The sequence below is a fragment of the Bubalus kerabau genome, chromosome 18, assembly GCF_029407905.1.
Source record: "Bubalus kerabau isolate K-KA32 ecotype Philippines breed swamp buffalo chromosome 18, PCC_UOA_SB_1v2, whole genome shotgun sequence".
In the NCBI taxonomy this organism is placed as follows: Eukaryota; Metazoa; Chordata; class Mammalia; order Artiodactyla; family Bovidae; genus Bubalus; species Bubalus kerabau.
In genome coordinates this window covers 55484286-55507155 of record NC_073641.1, presented here as the reverse complement: position 1 = coordinate 55507155, position 22870 = coordinate 55484286, and the positions used below count along the sequence as shown (strand labels likewise).

General features: G+C 36.4%; 1 protein-coding gene and 1 long non-coding RNA gene across 2 annotated transcripts in view; one reads left to right on the top strand and one right to left on the bottom strand.

The window, feature by feature from the left end:
- The window catches only part of LOC129632837 (uncharacterized), a 341755-nt gene extending 340766 nt beyond the window's left edge, over positions 1-989 (top strand). The window contains exon 3 of the long non-coding RNA XR_008704687.1: positions 422-989. This is a non-coding gene — a long non-coding RNA (uncharacterized LOC129632837). The remainder of the gene's footprint in view (positions 1-421) is intronic.
- CDH18 (cadherin 18) overlaps positions 1-22870 on the bottom strand; it is a 725976-nt gene that overhangs the window by 351739 nt on the left and 351367 nt on the right. The window lies entirely within an intron of this gene.

The window sequence follows — 22870 nt, the reverse complement described above, 5'->3', positions numbered from 1 at the left end:
GATTATACTTCCTGAATCTAAATATATTCAGCCTTCTTATGAGTGTTTTATGACTTTTTTCTATATAAATACATATGTATCCATAAGTGAAATATAGCACTTTTTTCTCATGATCAAATATTCTTATAAAACAACATCATTCTCCATGTACCTTCCTGTGACTAGAAATTTTCAGTTATCATTATATTCTGATGATTTATCTTGTTGAGACAAGTAAATAAGATTATTTGATATTAATAGGCCTTTTACATGATATGACAGGTCTTTTATATAGTATTCCCTCACACAAGATTCTCACATTTTTATTTTATTTTGTTTTATTTTTAAATTTTACATAATTGTATTAGTTTTGCCACATATTTAAATCTTTCTCTCTTGCTTTAGATTGTTTCCACTCTTTTTTTTTTTTTTTTTTTTTTAGCTATTTAACAATGCTCAAAAGCACCCAGTTGCACTTGTAGCAAGAACAATTTCTTCCCCTGGCCAGCCTGCATTTGATGCCCGCCACCAGAGGAGATTATAGGAATGGTTTCTGAGCACCCACCCAGCTGAAATCATATGCTGAGCCCCTTCCTTGGATCAGACACTGAACTGTGAGAATCACATGATGAATCAGACATGGAGCCTTCAAGGAAAATATAGTGTAATACAAGATGAGTAAGAGAGATGGCACAGTGGTAAAGAATCTGCCTTCCAATGCAGGAGATGCAAGAGAGGCAGGTTCGATCCCTGGGTCAGGAAGATCCCCTGGAAGAGGAAATGGCAACCTGCTCCAGTATTCTTGCCTGGAAAATCCCATGGACAGATAAGCCTGGTGGGCTACAGTCCATGATGTTGCAGAATAGGACATGACTGAGTGACTGAGCACACACACAAGACAGAGCAGTTGAAGAGATGAATGGGGCATCATCAAGGCTCAAAGAGGAACAGATCATATATTCACAATATCCAAGATACAGAAACAACTTAAGTGTTCATCAATAAATGGCTGAAGGAGTGAAGATTATGTCATATATGTATGTATATATACATATGCAGGTGTGTGTGTGTGTGTGTGTGTGTGTGTGTGTGTATGTGTATATATATACTTTCTTTTCTTTTTCCAGTAGGAGAAAGAATAAAAGTCATTTGCTATAGTATGGATGAACCTTGAGGGCATTATGCTAAGGAAATAAATCACACAGAGAAAGATAACATGTACAATATCATTTACATGTGAAATCTACAACAGCTGAACTCATAGGAACAGAAAGTAGTAGCGTGATGGCTTGAGAGTGGGGGAAACAGGCAGATGTTTTTCAAAGAACATGAAGTTTTGTAACATGGGATAAATAAATTCCAGAGTTCTAAAGTAACTATAGTTAATAATACTGAAATTTATTGAGAGCAGATCTTAAATGTGTTCTCACCACAAAAAAAGAAATGGTAATTATGTGAAGTCATGGAGGTGTTGGTCAACACTATGGTGACAATCATATTGTAATATATCAATGTATCAAATCAATACTTTGCACACCTTAAATTCACACAATGTTATATGCCATTACATCCCAATAAAGCTGGAAAGAGAGGAACTGATCACAAAAAATAAATTAATATTTATATTAGTAATTTAATAAAGAATTATATTATAATAAAATAATATTATATTACAATAATAAATTAATTTATATTAATAAACTAATAAATATATTAATATTTGTACATTTAATCTGTTCACATATGACTTTTCCTTTCAAATGTGTTACAACATAGGAGAATCTTTAACTTTATGAAATACTGCCAAAAGTGAAAACCAAAGTGATTTCTCAATTTACATTCCTTATATATAACCTAACAAAATATGATAATTCCATTTATCATACCATTGACAAATCTATTTATTGTACAATTTTGTGTTAAGTATGAAAAAAATATGAAAGACTTTAGTAATCTGAGGTCATATTGACTTTTCCGCATCTATGGTCACCATCTATGTGATAAAAGTGGCTTCTCCTTTTTGGTCTGTATTTTAAACTTTGCAACTACTGTTCCACAGCATTACTTTTTCTTTCTTCGAATATCCTTTTCTTTTTTTTTTTCCCTTCCCACCAGCCATTGGAGATCTTAAACTGTGAAATTAACAATTTTAAGAATGAAAGCTCTCAGCCAAATTATAGAACTTAGGTGGGCGTGACTTCTCATAACTTCCAACAATGACTTATATAATCTAATTCTGCACAGCCTCACTAACCTAATTTTCTATCAGTTCACACCTCCCTTGCAGGAAAGTTTCCTACCTCAAGACTTTTGCATGTTCTACTGGTACACTTATAATACTCTCATGAAATGTATGACTCCCTCTCCACTGTCAGGTCTCTGTTACAAGGTCATGCATTAGAGAATTCCTCTCTGATCAATGGAATTAAACATAGCACCCCCGACCATAGAACTCTGTGTCTCTCTACCTTACTTTATATTTTTCCATATCAATTACCATTATATGTCACACTATTCTTGCTACAGTAGTTACAGTAGTAAACAAAATATAGGATGCCTTTATTAAACTTACCTTAGACTAAGTGCATTTCTGTTTACTGCTGAAGCAACCACAGCAAGAATAGTGCCCTATCATAGAGTATGCCATAAATTAAATTTTTTCAAATGACTGACTGTGTCCAGCTTTCATAACTGAGTGATCACATATCAGATTTTTCAAGTTGGGGAACATAAAATTTATTGCATATTTAGATAGTTTCTGGCATGTGGCAACTGCTTAATATAACACATATGTTTAATAAATAGCCATGAAAGGTACAAGTTTTTGGAGTAATATGCATTTATATCAGAACATGTTGAACCCAAAGAAGTTTTTAAAAAGCAAACTGAAGATATCCAGGTCACTAATAAGTACAAACAAGGAATTAACCCTAGATTGCTGTTAAGAAATGGCCCTGGGCTCTAAGTACTCGTATTTGGGAAAAGACTTTCTAAATTTCTCCCATTATGCCATCTTACTTCTTCCTATAATTCCTGGGGTTTACCTGGGTACATGGTGATTTATGCAAAGTCTGAAAGAAGTAGGTCCTCAACACTGTTATTTCAAGACTCAGCTTTCTTATAAGGTCCCCAGCTTATCCCAGACGAAATGACCCAAGAGAACTGGCAGGAAATTGCACAGTTATGCTGACCAGGCCTCAGAAATCACACAGCATCACCCTCACCACTTACATTAGTCATAAGTGAGTCACTGAGGCCACCTGAGAATTAAGACTGAGTCACTGAGGCCAGCATAACATCAACACTGAGTGAGTCACCAAAGGCAGCCTAGAATCATCTCTTAAAGAACATCCAAGCATTGTCAGACTTATTTTAAAACTTCCATAGTCACAATTTGCATGTGCATATATGTATTTGTCATTGTTATTGCTATTTTGCCTGTTTACTTATTTTCCGACTTACTACTCCATTAATGAAGAATATTCTTCATTGTCTCTGTGTTATCTCCAACTTCCATCAGAACATGAAATGAAGCACAAAATGGTAATCATCACATATGGATTTGGTGACCAAATGAAACACAAATATTACTACAGGACTTTGTTCATCTATAAAATGCAGAATAGAGATATCCTAGTGTTTACATGAAGGTTAAATGAGTTGATACATGTAACAAAATGTGTGTGTATACACATATTAATACCTTAGCCTAGGCAAATGGCAACCTACTCCAGTGTTCTTGCCTTGAGAATCCCAGGGACGGAGGAGCCTGGTTGGCTGCCGTCTATGGGGTCGCACAGAGTCGGACACGACTGAAGCGACTTAGCAGCAGCAGCAGCAGTTATTGCAAAAATTGTTAAACTCCAAACCTGTTTTGATATAGTGATGGCTGAATAAAATTTTGTTGTATTACTGGACTACTAAGAGACATGGAAATTAGGCCAAATATTGAACTCACGCAGCAGTAGGAATGCTCCTTTGGAAACAGAAGCAGCAGGCATGGTGTCTGAAATTGACAGCTCATGGAGGGAGTAGTGAGGAATAAAATCTTACCTGGAATTTCCAAGTTTAATTATTAAAATTATTGTTATCATCAAGTATAACATGAAATGTTAAAAGTGAGAAATATCATTGTCTCAACCCACATGCCACCTTTTTTTTGACCCAAGTCAAGTCTTTTATTTTTTTCCCTAAGTCACTGCAGCTAGGTTAAATAAGCCAGACACAGAAGTAGAAATACTATGTGCTTCCATTTAGATGAGAAATTTAAAACTGAGAAATTCACAGAAGCAGAGAGGAGAATGGTAGTTACCAGGAGTGGAGGTGTGAGGGGGCACAGGGAAGTACTGGTTAAAGGTACAAAGATTGAATTATCCAAGGTGAATAAGTCCTAGAGATCTACCATATAGCATCATGTGTAAAGTTAACAATAAATGTATGCTGAAAAAATTGCTAAGAAGGTAGGTTTTAAGTACACATCATATATGCAAAAAATACATAAAGAGGTCTTGAGGAAACTTCTGGAGCTGGCGTGTTGTGTTTATGGCATTGCTTATGATATACTTATTTCCAGTCTCTGAAAATTGTATACATTAAATGTGTACAGCTTTTTTATGTCCCTTACAAGTCAATGAAAGTGTGAAAGAGTTAGTTGCTCAGTCATATGTGACTCTTTATGATCCCATGGACTGTAGCCCGCTAGGCCCCTCTGTCCATGGAATTCTCCAGGCAAGAATATTGGAGTAGGTTGCCATTTCTTCCTCAAACAAGTCAATAAAGTGGTTTTAATAAAGATACTGAAGGTATGAAAAATTTTACATCAATTGCTACTGTTCAATCGTTCAGTCCTGTCTGACTCTGCAACCCCACGGACTGCAGCACATCAGGCTTCACTATCCTTCAGTGTCCTTCACATCTCCCAGAGCTTGCTCAAACTCATGCCCACTAAGTTAGTGTTCCCAATGGGTAGGTTTTGCCAATGGGTAAGTGATGCCAATGGATATGTTTTTTTTTTTTTTAATTTTATTTTATTTTTAAACTTTACATAACTGTATTAGTTTTGCCAAATATCAAAATGAATCTGCCACAGGTATACATGTGTTCCCCATCCTGAACCCTCCTCCCTCCTCCCTCCCCATTCCTTCCCTCTGGGTCGTCCCAGTGCACCAGCCCCAAGCATCAGTATTGTGCATCGAACCTGGACTGGCAACTCATTTCATACATGATATTTTACATGTTTCAATGCCATTCTCCCAAATCTTCCCACCCTCTCCCTCTCCCACAGAGTCCATAAGACTGTTCTATACATCAGTGTCTCTTTTGCTGTCTCGTACACAGGGTTATTGTTACCATCTTTCTAAATTCCATATATATGCGTTAGTATACTGTATTGGTGTTTTTCTTTCTGGCTTACTTCACTCTGTATAATAGGCTCCAGTTTCATCCACCTCATTAGAACGGATTCAAATGTATTCTTTTTAATGGCTGAGTAATACTCCATTGTGTATATGTACCACAGCTTTCTTATCCATTCATCTGCTGATGGGCATCTAGGTTGCTTCCATGTCCTGGCTATTATAAACAGTGCTGCGATGAACACTGGGGTACTCGTGTCTCTTTCCCTTCTGGTTTCCTCAGTGTGTATGCCCAGCAGTGGGATTGCTGGATCATAAGGCAGGTCTATTTCCAGTTTTTTAAGGAATCTCCACACTGTATGTTTTATATCAATACTGAAATTAAATATGAAAATAACATATCAAATCTGCTTCAAGAATAAACAGAAAGATATTTTAAAAAGAAACTGATTTAAATCTGAAATCCTTGTGTGCATGCTCAGTCACTCAGTTGTGTTCAACTGTTTGTGATCTCTCATGGACTTCAAAGAGATTCAACCAGCCCATCCTAAAGGAAATCAATCCTGAATATTCATTGGAAGGACTGATGTGGAAGCTGAAACTCCAATACTTTGGCCACCTGATGCAAAAAACTGACTCATTTGAAAAGACCCTGATGCTGGGAAAGATTGAGGGCAGGAGGAGAAGGGGATGACAGAGGATGAGATGGTTGGATGGCATCACTGACTCGATGGATATGAGTTTGAGTAGGCTCTGGGAGTTGATGATGGACAGGGAAACCTGGCGTGCTGCAGTTGCAAAGAGTTACAAAGAGTTGCACACGACTGAGCAACTGAACTGAACTGAACTGATGCCATGTTATTAATATTAATAAAAGCTTTGAGGACTCAGCATTGGTACAATATTTTTTCTCTCCAAATGTGTATATGTATATATATATATATATATATATATATACACACACACACACACACACATATGTATGTATGTATAAATAATAGGTAATTATGTAATATATTATATATTAATAATATAAAATTATGTAAATATGCAATTGGAGAAGGAAATTGCAACCCATTCCAGTATTCTTGCCTGGAGAATCCCCACGGACAGAGGATCCTGTCAGGCCATAGTCCATGGGGTTGCAAAGAGTCAGACACGACTAAGCGGCTAACACACACACATGCACACACACAATATATGTAATAGAGCTTCCCTTGTGGCTCAGCTGGTTAAGAATCCGCACAATGTGGGAAACCTGGGTTCTATCCCTGAGTTGGGAAGATCCCCTGGAAAAGGGAAAGGCTCCCCACTCCAGAATTCTGTCCTGGGGAATTCCGTGGACTCTATAGTCCATAGGGTTTCAAAGAGTCAGAAGTGACTGAGTGACTTTCACATTACATGTAACATATAAATTTTATATATTTATAAATTCAAATAAAAATATCTAATATTCACATGAAAATATAAATACCTAAATCACCTAAAACATTTGGGAAAAAGGAAAGAACAAATTTGAGGTTCTTGGAAATCAGGACCACCTAACTTCTAGATTTAATTTTAAACTGCACTAATGATATATACGTCAATGAACTAGCATAAGAGAGTTCATTAAAAAGACACACAAGTGTTCACTTAATTTAGACAAATTTAATGGAGATGATGTTCCTTAAACAAGTGATGACATAACAGCTAGATATTTGTCTAGAAAAAACTGAACAAAATCTGATACAAAACTCAATTCAAACTGGATCATAGACTTAAAAAGCAAAAACATCAACCATCTACAAAATATATGGTTTGGGTTCTATAAGTCAAATAATTCTGAAAACAGACCCCTCTAAAAAAAAGAAAAGTAAAACCACTAGCCACATAAACAAAATTATATATAAATTAGATGTTATCAAATTTAAAAACATTCTCTTCAGATGTCTTTATTAAGATGAAAATATAAACCTCATCCTAATAGAAAATATTTTAAATGTTTACATCTTACAAAGATCTCATATCCAGAGAATATCAAGGATTTTTGTAATTCAAAATAACAAGGCAAACCTCCTAACAAAAAAATGTGCAAAATATATGAACAGTCCTTTCATAAAAGATATATACAAAATGTGTACCAGAAAAGATGGCAGTGAAGAAATTACCACCACAATATACCTACTTCCTCACACCTGTTAACAGAGATAACATAAAATATTGACAATTCCACATGAGGATGCAGAACAATAAGAATTGTACTACCTCACTGTGAGAAGGTAAAGTGTTCAACCTTTTAGAAAATAGTGTGGCAGTTTGTTATGAAGTTAGACATACACTTAACCATATGACTTAGAAATTTCACTTTGCTCAAAGGAAAGCCATATGTCCATAAAGACATCTGTATGACCATAGCAGCTATATTCATACGGGTTCAAACTGGAATAAACTCAAATGCTCATGAGTAGGTAAATTGATAAAAACAATAATATATTCATGCTGCTGCTGCTGCTAAGTCACTTCAGTCGTGTCCGACTCTGTGCGACCCCATAGACGGCAGCCCACCAGGCTCCCCCATCCCCGGCATTCTCAAGGCAAGAACACTGGAGTGGGTTGCCATTTCCTTCTCCAATGCATGAAAGTGAAAAGTGAAAGTGAAGTCACTCAGTCGTGTCCGACTCCCAGCAACCCCATGGACTGTAGCCCACCAAGCTCCTCCATCCATGGGATTCTCCAGGCAAGATGGACACAAATAACAATAGGGATAAAAATGAGGAAAAACTGAGTTAAATAATCTCAACATAACAGAGTATGTATATCATGATTTCATTTATATGACATACTAGAATAGGAAAGCATTTAGGACTTCATTCATAACTCAGTCAGTAAAGAATCTGCGTGAAATGCAGGAGACTGGAGTTCTATCCCTGGGTCGGGAAGATCCCCTGGAGAAGGAAATGGCAACCGACCCCAGTATTCTTGCCTGGAGAAGCCCATGGACAGAGAAGCCTGGTGGGTTACAGTCCATAGGATCACAAAGAGTTGGCCCTGACTGAGTGACTAAAGGACTAGAATAGAAAAAAAAAAAAATCTATAGTGACAGAAGTCAGGTCAGTGCTTTTCAGTGAGAAGGGAGAAAGAGAAGGTAGAAAACATCTCTATCATGCTTCCCAGGTAGTGAAGTAGTAAAGGATCTGCCTGCCAATGCAGAAGACACAAGAGATGTGGGTTCAATCCCTGAGTTGGGATGATGCCCTGGAGTTGTAAATGGCATCCCACTCCAGTATTTTTGCCTGGAAAATCTCATAGACAGAGGAGCCTGGTGGGCTACAGTCCATGGGGGATTTTAAAGAGCTGGGTAGGACTGAGCACACACATACACACACAAGATGAAACATTAATATAATGTAGGCATCAAATGCAATTTAATACATACATTAATCACTTAAAAAGTGTAAGAAACAAATTAATTTCATTTTAACAATACAGTTACTATATCTTACTATACCTAAAATGCTATCTCTTTCTGCAATCACAAATTTTTTTAAAAAAATTATTTACTTGATAAGTGTTTTTTTAACATCAAATCTTCAAAAATCTGATACATATTTTATATTACAGAACATTTCAATTTGAACTAGCAACACCAGCTGATCAGTTGACACCTGTGGCTGCAGTTTTGAACATGCCGCTCTGTTCTTCAGAGGGGTATAAACATCCATCAAAATTTATTCATCTTTGTTATTAACTATGTGAATATAATTTATACAAACTACTTAGCAATTATCAGTAAGTGGATAAAACATTGTGATATTTGATACCATTGAAAAACTAGAAGGAAAAATGTCCAGGGGAGTAGAATAAAGATGTATATGAGAGAGAATTTAAATTTTGAAAGTGGAATTTCAAATCAGTGGTGGAGGGGAGGATAGCTGCTTCAAATTGGTGCCAAAAAATTAAATGTTCCTTCCGTGGAAAAATACACATAAGACTCTTCAAAAAATACTCAAAACAGAATCCCACTGAATTAAAACTTTTAAAATAAATATTAAGGAGCTAAAAGAGATATTGATGGTTTGGAACTGGTCTTTTACAATTTGCACTCTCTAAAGAAAATAACATAGGGAAATATTGATGATGACCCCATATTACTAAATACCTTTACATTAAATAACAAGTATGACTAAAAGAGACAAACAAATAAGCTGAGGCATAAAAACCATAGATTTTAGTTTTAAATGGTAGATTTATTTTATTTAATAATTATTTAAATTATATAATTTATATATAATTATATAAATTTAATATATTTAATAATTCTAAGAGGGAAAAAAACTGACATATAAGCCTATAGAAAAGTGGCAGATATTTCAGGAAGAATACATATAAATAAGTCATGGGGGTATATTGTACAGCAAGGTGACTATATATACAGTATATAGTTTATACTGTATCACATATTTGAATTAATGCTTTTGAGCTGTGGTGGTGAAGACTCTTCCAAGTCCCTTGCAGTCCAAGGAGATCCAACCAGTCCATCCTAAAGGAAATAAGTCCTGAATATTCATTGGAAGGACTGATGCTGAAGCTGAAGCTCCAATACTTTGGTCACCTCATGTGAAGAGTTGATTCATTGGAAAATATCCTGATGCTGGGAAAGACTGAAGGCAGGACAAGAAGGGGATGACAGAGGATGAGATGGTTGGATGGCATCACTAACTCAATGGACATGACTTTGAGCAAGTTCCAGGAGTTGGTGATGGACAGGGAAGCCTGGAGTGCTACAGTCCATAGGGTCACAAAGAGTCGGACACGACTGAGTGGCTGAACTGAACTGAAATGATTAATATCATTAGACATCATGAGGATAAATTAACATGGATAAAAAGTTCAATAACTTGCCCAAGGTCACACAATTAGTCAATTATTCTTGTATAAAAGACATGACTCCTGAATCTGCACTCTCAAAATCACTGACACTTGTATTAGGTCATAATACAATGCTTGCCATTTAGGAAGTATCAATTGAAAACAAAATTAAACAAAAGGTCAGTTACAATATTGGGTATACAATGAGGTTCAATGCAACATTCTATATAATAGTGAATCATTGAAAACAAACACAATGTTGAACAATAGGTAACTCGCTAGATAAATTATGGTATATTTGGAAGTGGAATATTATCTAGCAATTAAGAATGCTATCATTTCAATGTATTAATAATTACTGATGGAAACTTATTATATACATTTTCAAATGTAAGGGGAGGAATGACCCTATCTTTTTCAGCATAAGTATATATCATAGGTACAGAAAAAGCTCAACAATAGCATGAAATATGTTAATGGGAAATATTTCTACAATATAGTATAAAGAGTAATTTTAAAATGATTCTTTACCTTTTGTCTGCATTTTCAATGTTCCTACAATGAATACACTTATTGCTTATTTATTTTTATTCATTTATTATTTCAAAAGTAGTAAGTGTATTCATTGTAGGAACATTGAAAATGAAGACAAAAAGTAAAGAATCATTTTAAAACTACTCTTCATACTATATTGTAGAAATATTACCCATTAACATTTTTGTGCTATTGTTGAGCTTTTTCTGTACCTATGATATATACTTATGCTGAAAAAGATAGGGTCATTCCTGCCCTTATATTTGAAAATATATATAATAAGTTTCCATCAGTAATTATTAATACATTGAAATGATAGCATTCTTAATTGCTAGATAATATTCCACTTTCAAATCTTTATTTTTGGGGGCTCCAAAATCACTGCAGATTTTGTCTGCAGCCATGAAATTAAAAGACGTTTACTCCTGGGAAGGAAAGTTATGACCAACTTAGATAGCATAGTCAAAAGCAGAGACATTACTTTGCCAACAAAGGTCCATCTAGTCCAGGCTATGGTTTTCCCAGTGGTCATGTATGGATGTGAGAGTTGGACTGTGAAGAAAGCTGAGTAGCAAAGAACTGATGATTTTGAACTGTGGTGTTGGAGAAGACTCTTGAGAGTCCCTTGGACTGCAAGGAGATCCATCAGTCCATTCTAAAGGAGATCAGCCCTGGATGTTCTTTGGAAGGACTGATACTAAAGCTGAAACTCCAGTACTTTGGCCACCTCATGCGAAGAGTTGACTCATTGGAAAAGACTCTGATGCTGGGAGGGGTTGAAGGCAGGAGGAGAAGGGGACGACAGAGGATGAGATGACTGGATAGCATCAACTACTTGATGGACGTGAGTTTGAGTGAACTCTGCGAGATGGTGATGGACAGAAAGGCCTGACGTGCTGCGATTCATGGGGTTGCAAAGAGTCGAACACGACTGAGGGACTGAACTGAACTGAAGTGAAACTGAACTGAAACATTAAATACTGTTTTCATATTTCAAAAAAGCAGTATGAAATACAGTGAAGCATGGGATGTACACTTGGCATATTTATAAGTAGAGAACTGCTCTTAAACATTGTAATTTGGAACGAATTCAGAAGAAAAAACTGTACAGCATTCAGAGATTGTCAAATAGTGCTTTTTTTAATTGTTTTTTTATGACCATACCACCACAACAATAAAAACAATGGAAAAAGAAAAAGAAAAAAAATAACTTTAGGTCCCGGCTTTTCATGGTACACTTTTATGAATACAAATATATTAGTCTAGAGTAATCAATTAAGAAAAACAAAAAAGAAAAGTCAATAAAGCCTGTGCTAAAAATAATGTAATAGGCCCTCAATTATTTCTAAATTAAAATGGCCCTGCCGTTACAACATTGATGTAAAAATGTCAGCCTGACAGACTTCTTAGTATGAACTGACTGCTTTCTTCAATCTCCAATACTGCTATATAATACATTAGGTTACTTTGTACTTGATTTTGGAGAAAGAGAGTAATTGCTTCACCTGCATATTTTAAAGCAGATCTATTAAAGAGAGAGCAACATTTTCTGGTTTGTTAGTGAGGATTGGGCTTACTTTATCAGTGTGGTTCTATTGTTTATAGAAGATATTGACCTGTGTTTCTAATTAGTGTCCATAAGAAAGGTTAAAATAACCAAAAATTAAATTCAAGTGAGGGGAAAGGCTAACATGGTACAAGCTAAAGGTTCTAAAACAATCTCCCATCAATGCTCCTGAAGACACACTTGAACTCCAGCTCTCCTTTGTCCTCACTGCACTCTGTATGAACACTCAGCATGTCACGGAACCACACACTACACAACTAGAGCTAACCTTAGCATCTCAGTAGGTTACCATGAGAAAGGTATATTTCCAGCTCACAGAAAGTCTAGCCTCTGTATAGCAACAGTTGGGGTCAGATGGGACTGGGTTATATTCTAGCTCCTTCTACCTTGCAGGTCTGACACAACCCGCTGCTGGATACTCTGCATCCCACAGGCAAAAGAAGGAAAAGAAAGGGTACAGATCCCCTGCAGACAGGGTGTGAATTTATCCCTTCCATTCTTATCCTCTATGAGTGAAAATAGATACAAATGGGAGTAGCACTGGGAAATGTAGGTACTGAGGCGGTACCTCTACAGAAAGAAAGCAAGAACTTTTGTGGGTAACTAACTAATTCTGGCATACACCTTTCACAGATCTAAGATTGTTTTCACCTTGGACTGACCTCCTTGAGAGACTTTTTTTTTTTTGCAAATACCAAATTAGGACGGTATGTGGCAAAGCTTACAAAATTTGTTTGATGAATAAGTGAATCCTGGAATAAAAAAGAGCATTATTCTGATTAGTTGTCAAAATTATGGGTATCTGTCTACTATTGCTTACTCTGATTTGGGTAGACACCAATTGAGATCATTGAAAAATATCAGATTAATGCCTAGTACAATTTACAGCTATAGGTTTTCAAAAATTCAATGTTTATTCAATGGCAGAATTGAAATTACTTTTTTGCATGTTATTATCTCACAGAGAGATTTATAGTCACATCAAGGGCAATTTTTAAAAATAAGCATGCTACACAATTGTATGTTGAATTAATTGTCATCACAAAAAATAGGCACTAAACATAAAATTTAAACAAAAAGTTTTTTTTTTTAATTTAAGGAATAAATAATGAGGAAGAAAACATTTTGTCACTAAAGTAAATTATGTAAACAGAACCACAAGGCTAACTTTTTTCCTTTTTATATTTATAACCCTGAACACACAATCTCTCAGAATAATTAGAAACAACAACATTAAAGGCTAAAACAAAAAAGAAAAAAATCTGTGAAATACTGAAAGAAACAATATTTATAAAATCTGGATTAGCAAGTCAATGAAGCATTTTAAAAGTATATGTATATAAAATATAAACTATATCTTGAGGCAAATTTTTCTAGAATTTTTAAAATATTCTCAGAAATAATTTGTAGGGTAAGCAATAGTAAAGAATGGAAGAACAATTTTCAAAATAGACAAATATCTTGCTTAAGAAAAACCTACAGAGTAAAAAATGCATATTTTTATAAATGCAAATTGTGATGAGTATTATGATGATAACACATAATGTTTGTTAAGTTTTACAATGTTAACAGACAGAATAATCTAAGAAAGAGTAGTCATAGAATATTATAGTTCCCAATGATAGAAATAATTAAGAAAAACAAACCTAAGATTGTAAAGAGGAATCTCTCATGTATGAGATAGTTATAACCCCTGAAAAGTTCAAAGATCATACAACACACACTACATTAATCTCTACTACTCTCCACGTATTTGGTCTCTGCTATTTTTATTTTTTAAATTTCACTACAATTTTTTTTGTTCCAATATGGCAATTATTGTATCATTTTAAAATGATATGATGCTCTCTGGTGATTCAATATGCAAAAATGCTAAAGTCTTTCTTCAAATATTAACACAGAAAAGAGCAAAATTCTAATACATATATTGCCAGATAATTGAAATATAGCATATTTTATAAATTATTATTATAAATTCTCTGATGCAATTAATCTAGTGTTTTTACAACAGTAAAATTATAAACACATGATTTTGTATATTTACAAAAATATCTTGTATGTTTTCTAAAAGGATTTCAACAACCATTACCTTAGTATAGTTGAAAATCAAAACAATATATTACATACAAAAATATTGGTATCAAATCTTCCATACATTATATTATTAACATTTAAAAGTAAAAATGTATCTATTCTGTGACATCCTACTTTGTACTTAATATTTTGTATTTTAACAGTATTTTCTGTTCTTTCTGTGGTTGCTGTTTAAAATAACTTATCCCAAATTCCTGAATGATACCACTTCTGGATAATGACAATGCCTGTAAGAGTGAAATAAAGCAAAAAGTGGAAAAAAAAAAAACAAAAACAAATTAAGAGATCTAAGATCATGTGACAAAACAGAAAAGATGAAAGTCTAACATGAGACCTTCAAAAAACAACAATAACAAAAAAAATCTAGCATGAGAGGAGAGAAAGAGCAAGTAAAATAGCAAAAATCAGACAGAGAAGTTCAAGGTAAAATGACAAATTAAATTAATTTAAATATATCTCCAAAATCATCTAATGAATAGCAGTAACTTCCATTAAAATTATTTTTAAAACCAATATAAAACTTGAAATTTCCAAAGTTAGGTCAGATAAGCAATATTTATTTTATTGGATGAAGCACTTAGCAGTATTTACCAGTTTGTGGAATTTGTCTCTCTCTAGCTCCTTTGCATTCTCATTGAATTTCTACCACTCATTAACTATACCGCTCATACCACTATAATTAACTAATGGGAATGGAAAAACTGTTTGATTGTGCTTACCAGTTTGCTTATAATAAGTATGGGGAAAGCAGCAGAAAAATTGAACCTTTTTGTTATTTTCAAAACCTCAAAAATTCTATGTTACTTTCTGGATGCTGAAAACTGGTAACCAAGCAACTACAGCAGAAGCTGGAATGTGTCTACTTTAGACACATAGATCTTTCAAGAAATCTATAACTGAGACAATCTGAGATTAAAAGGGAGATCTTATTCTTCCAAAAGACTTGTTGAAATTTGTGTCAGTTAATTCATTTATATTATTAGATTCTCCATGATAAAAATAAAATCTTCATTTCAAGTGCATAATGAGAAAGAAACCTAAATAAATACATGTAACCAGTAGAATGTGTTGTTCTTCAAACATTTTAACCTAAGAATATTGTCTGGGTAAAGTTCTAAATTCTCACTTGGTGTGAAATACATCTTGTTAATTTACCAGAGTTCATGTTCATTCAAACTTACATCAAGTGTCTCCACCTTGCTCACTACATTGGTTTTAGCAAAATGAACTTCCTACTAGATTATATATTAGTGCTTTGTAATTGAAAAGGTACTTAAGTGACATAAGACATACAATCTTGTACAAATATGGACACTATTCAATGCAATATGAGGGATCATGCACCTCCTTCACATTAGTACTCTAAGTTCTGATATATTTTGTGCTCAGTCGCTATGGTCTATCCATCACTTTGTGACCTCATGGACTGTAGTCCACCAGCTCCTCTGCTTTTTTAACTTATATGCCAAGTACATCATCCAAAATGCTGGGCTGGATGAATCTATTGTTCTTCATTCATTACTAATCAATCTTCAGAGTCTTAATAACACCTCTCATATTTTTTACTGTAATCAAAAAGATGTTACTTATGTTCTATGATCCTTTTAACATACTACCAAATTCAGTTGCTAATATTTTGTTAAGCGATTCTGTACCCAAGTTCATTAGACTGTAAATTTACTTGCTTGTGGAGTCCCTCTGTTAATGGTATCAGCTGATGCTGGCTTCATACAAAGAGTTTGGGATGCAAGGATGATTCAACATAGGCAAATCAATTAGTGTGATGCACCTCATTAACAGAATGAGAATCACTTGATCATCAATAGATGCAGATAAAAGCACTCTTGGCAACATTATATATTATTAGCATTATTATTATGACTCTTCTATATATGTAACATATATACCATACCAAAAATGTCAACACCACTAAGTAATCACACCATTTTGAGTCAACCAGATAGCAGATTTTTCATTGGCTTGAATATCTGATCAGAATATCCCTATTATGCCTTAAATCCTCTTTACTCTCTTCCCAAGCATCCCTGATTTTTCAAAGATCTAATCTTAAACTTCTCTAGTAACTGTAAGAGATAAGAACAATGGAAACCAGGAGACTAGACTTATGCTGAAGCAGAAGCTCCAATCCTTTGGCCACCTGATGTGAAGAGCCAATTCATTGGAAAAGACCCTGATGCTGGGAAAGACTGAAGGCTGGAGAAGGGGATGACAGAGAATGAGGCAGTTGGATGCCATCACTGACTCGACAGACATGAGTTTGAATAAGCTCCGCAAGAAAGTGAAGGGCAGGGAAGCCTGGTGTACTGCAGTTCATTGGGTCACAAGGAGTCAGACAGGACTTAGCAACTGAATAACAACAACAAACGTTCCAATTCTGGTTCTTCCTTTTACTCTGTGTGTGATTTCTAAAAATATTCTTCCTTCAGCTTTCCTTTATTCAATGATTATAGACGATCGACTATAAACCAATTCTTGGCCCTCTGCTGCATCCAGAGATACATGGTGAGTAAAAGAAACATCATACCCTTAAGAAGTTAAGAACCTAATGATAAAGCCAGCTATTAATACAGTGATAATTAAAATTAAGGCATTCCAATTGGGTAAGTTATAAAATTGAACAATAGAAGTAGCTATGAGAGGAGATAAAAAGCAAGGGTAGTTGAGAGTTCTCCAGGACGAGCAGCAACAGACAATTCTGGGAATCCATCCAGAGGTCAGATCATGCCATTCTTTTTGTGTTACAGATCTGGGATTTAATCTAAATTCCCTAAGAAGCCACAGAAGGATTTTAAACCCTAGAATGATGGGACCAGATTTCTGTTTGTAAAGGATCCCTGTGGCAGCCTGACTGGGAGGAATTTAGATGGCACCAGAAAGAGAGCTGGGTACTAATTAGGTGGCCACTGCAGTGTTTATGGTGAGAGACAATGGCAGAATTAATTAGAGAGGAGCAGGGTAGAATGAAGAGAACTAGACAGATGTGAGTTTCATTTTAGATAAGGAGCTGACAGGACTCACTAACAGACTGGGTTGAGGGAGAGGTGAGTGTGAAAGAGGTGTCAAGAATGATTCTCAGGTGTCTTGCTTCAACACTGCAGCAGATCGAGGTGTAATTACTGAACAGAGGATTCTGCAGGGAAATGAAGAATAAGCCAAAGGGAGGAGAGAGACTCAGAGTTGAATTTGGTAGCAGTTAATTTTTGAGATGCCAGCAAAGCCTGAAAATGTATATGTTAAATGTATGTTACCTACAGGAATCTAATGCTCAGAAAGGAGGGTGCAGTTAGGAATGTTAATCACTATATCATCACCAATGTCCTCATTTGAAAATGAAGGTGGCACTGTGTGAGACAACAAACATGAACAGGTACAAAATGCCAGGCACATAACACTGGGCAGAGACAGTGGGTGTGTGAGCCTACGGATACTCGTGCACCTTCAAACATACATACACGGGCTTCCCAGGTGACGCTAGTAGTAAGGAATCTGTCTGCCAATGCAGGAGATGCAAGAGACTTGAGTTCAATCCCTGGTTCAGGAAGATTCCCTGGAGTAAGAAGTGGCAACCCAGTCCAGTATCCTTGCCTGGAGAACCCCTTGGAGCCTGGTAGACTACAATCCACAGGGTCACAAAGAGTTGGACATGACTAAATGACTGAGCACTCATACATGCAGACATACATGCATGTGTACTTATATATGTGAGGTTCAACATATATTTAGTAGGGGCAGAAAAATAATTACCTTAATAAAAGTTGCATTATTGGTTCTTTATATACAAAATAAGATATATACTGCACAATTAATATTTATATTATGTGAAAACACATCGGTGGTGGTGGTTTAGTTGCTAAGTTGTGTCTGACTCTTGCATCCCCATGGACTGGAGCCCACCAGGCTCCTCTGTCCATGAGATTTATCAGGCAAGGATACTGGACTGGGTTGCCATCTCGTATCTTTCCTTAAACAGCTCCCCCATCACTTGTACCTGGATAAGCTAGCCACTCAGCCTCACTCAGGAGAAGGCAATGGCAACCCACTCCAGTACTCTTGCCTAGAAAATCCCATGGACAGAGGAGCCTGGTAGGCTGCAGTCCATGGGGTCGCAAAGAGTTGGACACGACTGAGCTACTTCACTTTCACTTTTCACTTTCATGCATTGGAGAAGGAAATGGCCACCCACTCCAGTATTCTTGCCTGGAGAATCCCAGGGACGGCAGAGCCTGGTGGGCTGCCATCTACGGGGTTGCACAGAGTCGGACACTACTGAAGAGACTTAGCAGCAGCAGCAGCAGCCGCCTCACTCAGCAGAGAGGTAACTGGCAGAGTTATCACTCAAATCTTGTGGCTGCACATGACAGAATTTCTGTTTCACAGGAACAAAAACACAGTTCCAATCCCAACTGGCTTCCAGTTACAGAATTCTGAAAGTAATTATCTGACACAGCAGAAGCCAAACAGTGCTCTATTTTTATTTTCCATTTCAAACTCCGAATGTGAATCAGATTCTCACCAGAAATGTGACAGAAACAGGAGGGGAAGAAATAGATTTACTTATTCATTTACAGCAGTCGAAGCAGAGTCAGTATTCTGAAAAATTCAGTAAGATGTTGCCCACTTTTCCACAGCCCTTGTTCTGTCACATTATTTTGTGGGGTTCTACACCAGACTACTTTGCAGGAACGTTAAGGAATGCGACTGTGTATATTTCTTTTTAACCATGTAAGACAGGTAAACAATAATTTCTTAGGCAGGATTATTTGGTTTTTAAACTTGAGTCAATAGGACCTAAAGATAGTTTTCTGTCTCAGGCTTTTTATTTATTTATTTAGAAATACAATGCACCCCTTGTTTGTTTTTTTTATTCATTTTTGGCCATGTGGCACACAAGATTTTAATTCACCCATCAGTGATCAAACTAATGTCCTCTGCAATGGAAATACTGACTCTTAACCACTGGACCACTAGGGATGTCCAGGTCATAGACTTTTTAGAAATATTGTCACTAAACCAAGGCAAATTGGGTCACAATTGCATAATGAAATAGAACTTTATTTGTTAAATATCTATAAAATAAGTAGATCAGTGATTTATTATATGAGTTTTATATAATTGGATGTAATGTGCTGAGTGTTTTAAGTCATTTTAGCAATATAATTGGGACAGCATAAAAAATGAGTATTTGCTGTCCTAGAGCTAAGGTGATATTAAAATTCATCATCAGGGATTTCCCTGATGGTCCAGTGTTTGAGAATTCACCTGCCAATTCAGGGCATATGGGTTTGATCCCTGGCCTGGGAAGACCCCACATGACAGGAAGCAGCTAAGCCAATGTGCCACAACTATTGAAACCCAAGCACTTAGAGCCTGTGCTCTGAAACAAGAGAACCCACTGCAGTGAGTACCACACACATCACAACTCGAGTCGTCCCTGCTCACTGCCAAGAGAGAAAGCCCATGCACAGCGATGAAGAACCAGCACAGCCAAATAAATAAATAAATAATTTTTACAAATAGATGTTTGGCTTTCAATATTAAAAAATAGAATTCATCATCAAGTGTTCCCTATGTTTTATTTTGGGAAAGCACATGTAAACCAGACCCCACAGGTTTAAAACAGAAGCATGGCTGACTTAGAACAATCCTAGTTGTTTTTACCTGTTGCATTCGTTGTGAATTTTTCTGGTACCAAGAACAGGAAAATAAAGAATTTATTGAGTGAAAGCTAAGGTTAGGATGAGAAGAGAGCAGACATAATTTGTCTGTATTTTAGCCTTTAAAGAGAGAGAGAGAGTAAAACAAATGAAAACCAGGGTCTTGGTGCTATATTCTTGAAAGTCAAGACAGGGTCTGAGGGAGCAGGTTACAGAAAGAGGTTTGGTAACCCAGCTCTGACCTGGATGTATTCTGGAAGGTGGTAAAGCTTCACTTTAATACATTTTGGGGAAAGGGACTAGAGATAACTCTGAACACATGAAAAGCAATCACATAAATAGGAAATGGGTCGGGAAAATCCCCTGGAGAAGAGAACGGCAACCCACTCCAGTATTCTTGCTTGGAGAATTCCATGGACAGTGGAGCCTCATTGCAAAGAGTTGGACACAACTGGGTGACTAACACGTTCACTTTCACATTCAAATAGGAAATGTTAACTTTGGGAATACTTTATCCCCTATCTTAAATAAGTTTCAGTTTGACACTACACCTGGAAACATGGCCCAGATTCAAACATTTATATTCTTGGAAAACATTTGAATATTTATGTATGACAACAAAATGCTCTCTCTAAAAATCCAAATGCAATTATCAAGATTCAGCCACTAACCAATGGATTCTGTCTTGTTTGAAATAGTGTTTTCAATGACAGTACATCATGAAATAGGCTTCACTATAATTAAAGCAGATTTAATATTATATGTTAATTACATTTACTGCTTTAAAAACACATTCATGAAACATACTGACAAAACAAGTTGATAAATAAGGAAGCAGTCAGTCAGTTCAGTCACTCAGTCATGCCCCACTCTTTGCAACCCCATGGACTGTAGCAAGCCAGGCTTCCCCGTGCATCATCAACTGCGGGAGCCTACTTGAACTCACCTCCATTGAGTTCGCTGATGACATCAAGCCATCTCATCCTCTCTCATCTCCTTCTCCTCCTGCCTTCAATCTTTCCCAGCATCAGGGTCTTTTCCAGTGAGCCAGTTCTTTGCATCAGGTGGAAAAAGTATTGGAGTTTCAGCTTCAACATCAGTCCTTCCAATGAATATTCAGGACTGATTTCCTTTAGGATTAACTGGCTTGATCTCCTAGGTATCCAACGGACTCTCAAGAGTCTTCTCTAACACCACAGTTCAAAAGCATAAATTCTTAAGCACTCAGCTGTCTTTATAGTCCAACTCTCTCATCCATACATGACTACTAGGAAAACCATAGCTTCGATTAGACAGACATTTGTTTGTAAAGTAATGTCTCTGCTTTTTAATACGCTGTCAAGGTTGGTCATCAGAGAAGGCAATGGCAACGCACTCCAGTACTCTTGCCTAGAAAATCCCATGGACAGAGGAGCCTGGTAGGCTGCAGTCCGAGAGGTCACTAAGAGTAGGACATGACTGAGTGACTTCACTTTCACTTTTCACTTTCATGCATTGGAGAAGGAAATGGAAACCCACTCCAGTGTTCTTGCTTGTAGAATCCCAGGGATGGCGGAGCCTGGTGGGCTGCCGTCTATGGGGTCACACAGAGTCGGACACGACTGAAGTGACTTAGCAGCAGCAGCAGGTTGGTCATAGGTTTGTCATAGCTTTTCTTCCAAGGAGCAGTCGTCTTTTATTTTCATGGCTGCAGTCACTATCTGCAGTGATTTTGGAGCCCCAGAAAAATAAAGTCTTTCACTGTTTCCCCATTTATTTGCCATGTAGTGATGGGATCAGATGCCATGATCTTAGCTTTCTGAATGTTGAGTTTTAAGCCAACTTTTTTTTTTAATTTTATTTTATTTTTAAACTTTACATAATTGTATTAGTTTTGCCAAATATCAAAATGAATCCGCCACAGGTAAACATGTGTTCCCCATCCTGAACCCTCCTCCCACCTCCCTCCCCATTCCATTCCTCTGGGTTGTCCCAGTGCACCAGCCCCAAGCATCCAGTATCGTGCATCGAACCTGGGCTGGCAACTTGTTTCATACATGATATTTTACATGTTTCAATGCCATTCTCCCAAATCTTCCCACCCTCTCCCTCTCCAACAGAGTCCATAAGACTGTTCTATACATCAGTGTCTCTTTTGCTGTCTCGTACACAGGGTTATTACCATCTTTCTAAATTCCATATATATGTGTTAGTATACTGTATTGGTGTTTTTCTTTCTGGCTTACTCCACTCTGTATAATAGGCTCCAGTTTCATCCACCTCATTAGAACGATTTCAAATGTATTCTTTTTAATGGCTGAGTAATATTCCATTGTGTATACATACCACAGCTTTCTTATCCATTCGTCTGCTGATGGACATCTAGGTTGCTTCCATGTCCTGGCTATTATAAACAGTGCTGCGATGAACATTGGGGTACACGTGTCTCTTTCCCTTCTGGTTTCCTCAGTGTGTATGCCCAGCAGTGGGATTGCTGGATCATAAGGCAGTTCTATTTCCAGTTTTTTAAGGAATCTCCACACTGTTCTCCATAGTGGCTGTACTAGTTTGCATTCCCACCAACAGTGTAAGAGGGTTCCCTTTTCTCCACACCCTCTCCAGCATTTATTACTTGTAGACTTTTGGATCGCAGCCATTCTGACTGGTGTGAAATGGTACCTCATAGTGGTTTTGATTTGAATTTCTCTGATAATGAGTAATGTTGAGCATCTTTTCATGTGTTTGTTAGCCATCTGTAGGTTTTCTTTGGAGAAATGTTCTGCACATCAAAGGAAACTATTAGCAAGGTGAAAAGACAGCCTTCAGAATGGGAGAAG